Below are 3,180 nucleotides of genomic sequence, written 5' to 3' on the forward strand. Positions count from 1 at the left end.
GATGCATGTTCGCTCCATCTGGAGATGCCAAAGCACATCACGACATATAATAAGATTTTGTCCTCCCTCCTGGGGGAGTGAATGTAGACATGCTTGTTTCATTATTTGTGAATAAATTGTTGGACTTTCACCGTAACTTGTGGTAATCAGTAAATGTATATTTCTTTCACCTCAATGTGAATGCAAACCAAAATTGACTGTTCTCTTCTATGGTATAGAAAAGAAAGCATTGCTTAATGTCCACTACTGTACACACAGTAGCGTCTGCTCTTAATGAATTTAACAACTGTGTGTGGATCTGGTACACATGCTGCTCTCTGTATCACTGCAGAATTTACAGCTTGCAAATCTTGTATCATCCTCCAACCGACTGAAGGTGGGGGCCTTTTTCATCGGTAAAATTGGTGGTTACATGGTGAATCTGGACACGCACTATAACTCTGCTTTAATTATTAGTGCTTCAATTATTCCGGTTTGATTCCTTCATGTGCATCGGTTTTAATGGATATTGACGAATCCCTCTGGCATATTCCAGTCTTTTCTTGGTCTAATTTGTACTCGGTGTTTTACGGCCCCTTTAATAGGAGCCTACATCGACACATGGTCCTGCGGGACCTCAACTTTGTGGAACTGTTTTCTCAACACTACTCTTCATCCATTTCAGTAGAGATCATCTGTGTCTAATCAACAGATGCATGTTTGTCATCCCTTCATCCGCCTGGCATGTCCAAATATGCCTTCCTGATTAGACCAGTTGATGCACTGTATTCGAGGGTCTTTTTCTATTGTTGCCAATCATCTGCCTCTTGTCCTTGTTTACTAATGTTTTCCCAACATTTCCACTGTGACTTCATAATCTTTGCACAATGAAATAGTGGGCCACTTGTATTTTTTTATACAGTTCCTTTAATTTTGTCTGATAATAGTTCCTGCCGCGACTTTGCTTTAATTGTCCGTGAGTACAGCTAATCCACAGTAATGTTATCATTGTCGCATGTCGTACTTGTTTTCATATACTGAGTCTGGACCCGATGTGTTTTTGTACCACATGTTATAGCAGCCATCACTGTTTTGGTGTGAAATCTTCTATTTGTGTGATAATCTGCAAGCTGCAGACATCAGAGTCTCCCCATGTTTAACGTGGTTTGTCTGGGATATCGCTTGTGTAATACGCAATGTACTGCTGTCTCGTGCTTGCGCAGTGTCGTATAGAGATCTTCTCTTTTTAATTCACATGTTTTTTCGTTTCACTACATATTTCCATTTGGATGATGGAGAATGAGTACAAGTCTAGTTGAATAAGCCAGATCTACTTCAACAATTCACAGGGCACTCCGGACTGTCGCTAATTGGCATCTACAGTTTCTCCCCTGTGGGTCTCTAATCACACGAGCGCTCAAGTTCCATGGCAAAAGTAATTGCTCCATTTGCACTGATCGAACTATTGCCTTATGTCCCGATAGTTTGGAACCTGGATATCTTTTCCCGACATGCAGTCCTACATGCTCTGTAGTCGCAAAGAATTTAGCACATTTCTTTCCCTGCATTTACTGACAGGTAGTTCAGTTTTCTCTAGTGTCCGCAAACTCTAGAACTGTCTGAAATTGAAATCGCCACTTCGTCATATCTCCGTTTCATGGTTCAGAGAGCGGATTTGTTGTTGATATGGGCAGCAGCTGGCTTAGTCATGCGGTTGTTTGACCGTCTTCTTTGTTATCTTTCTTCGGGCATTACGTGCAGATGTGGCCTTTATTTCCACAGCACAACAAATGGTATTAGCATAATATTTAGACCATATCTTACCATCCACGGCCTCTGCCGCGTCCTCTAAAATTATCTCTCTTGTTGTTTTTGCCTTGATAGTAATTTTCTGCTCCTCCGTTGGGAAGACATTCTACATTATTATTATTTTTTTTCTTCTGTCTTAACACTCTTTCCTGCTGGAGGCATGATTAACATATTCCTCCAGAGAGCCATTGCTAAGGTTTATCCAATGTTTATCGACCCGTTTGTTAATGTGGCTCTCTCGAGTTCGCATGTAAGCATTTTTCAACTGTTGTTGATAAGGGGCCCTGAGGATTTGCATCCTCACTCAATCCGCTGTTTGCTTTAAAACAAGCGGTCATTCTAACCTGGTATTCTTCAAATAGTTTTCAGACGTCTTTTTTGTTTATGCCTTGCAATTTCCGTGTAATTCCGGCCCTTTTGCAGAACCTGGTTGTGGTTCTTTCTTATCAAGGCTCTAACTCGATGGTGTCAATTCTCTGTCATCCATGTGGCATTATAACCCATGGTGGTTTTTGGATCCCAATCTCCACGCAAAGCTGCCAATCAGCCCCATTGCAGTCATATCCAAATTTGTTGTGTTTCTGCACCGTTTTAAAATGGTAGAATGTCTAAGATTTTCCATGTCCTCAACAAACTGGACAGTGTCTACTTTGTATGATATGAGGCCGGCTCCGAGCCTTTTTCACATCCGCATTAGTCCAAGTTCTATAGACCCAAAATAGTTTCTTTGCGATCCCTGTACATTTGGATTTGCCACCGTCATCCTCGGATATAAACTCCATGTCCCCCTCGTTTGAGGGTGTATTTGCCATTTTGGACGGGAGAAAATTTTTTCCCCCATATTTTTTAGACAATTCATTTGTATATCCTCTGATCGAAACTCGATGATTTTCTGATTCACAGTTGGAGGATGCTCATAGAAGTGGAAAACCGGGTACAAGGGCGCTTGATGCTTGGTCTCATCATTTTTTTCACTTCGTTTTTCACTATCTTTGTTTTAAACATTTCTTATCTTTAGTCCCTGTCTCGTCATCTTCTGTCCTTTGGAACAATATATTTTTATCCTTTTTCTGTTTTGCTCTTTAAGTCATCTGTTAAGATTTATTCTTTTTCTCTTCTTCCTTTTCTCTTTTAGACGCCATATTTAGCCAAAAAAGTAGTCCCGTCACATCCATCTTTTCCCATTTGTGATATATTATTATTTGTGCCGTCCTTTATTTTGGTTTCGGGGGGAAGTTGAACTAATTTTCTCGAACTTTCAGCTGGCCAGCGAAACTGTATTGGTTATACCACGTGTTTAAATGTTTTTATTTTGGGAAGGGTGTTGTGTTTTGTACATCGTCCAATCGTTTCCCCAACGTCAGGCTTTCTGTTTGGATTCGTTTACTGTTT

This window comes from Phycodurus eques, unplaced genomic scaffold, assembly GCF_024500275.1.
Source record: "Phycodurus eques isolate BA_2022a unplaced genomic scaffold, UOR_Pequ_1.1 contig_276, whole genome shotgun sequence".
In the NCBI taxonomy this organism is placed as follows: domain Eukaryota; kingdom Metazoa; phylum Chordata; class Actinopteri; order Syngnathiformes; family Syngnathidae; genus Phycodurus; species Phycodurus eques.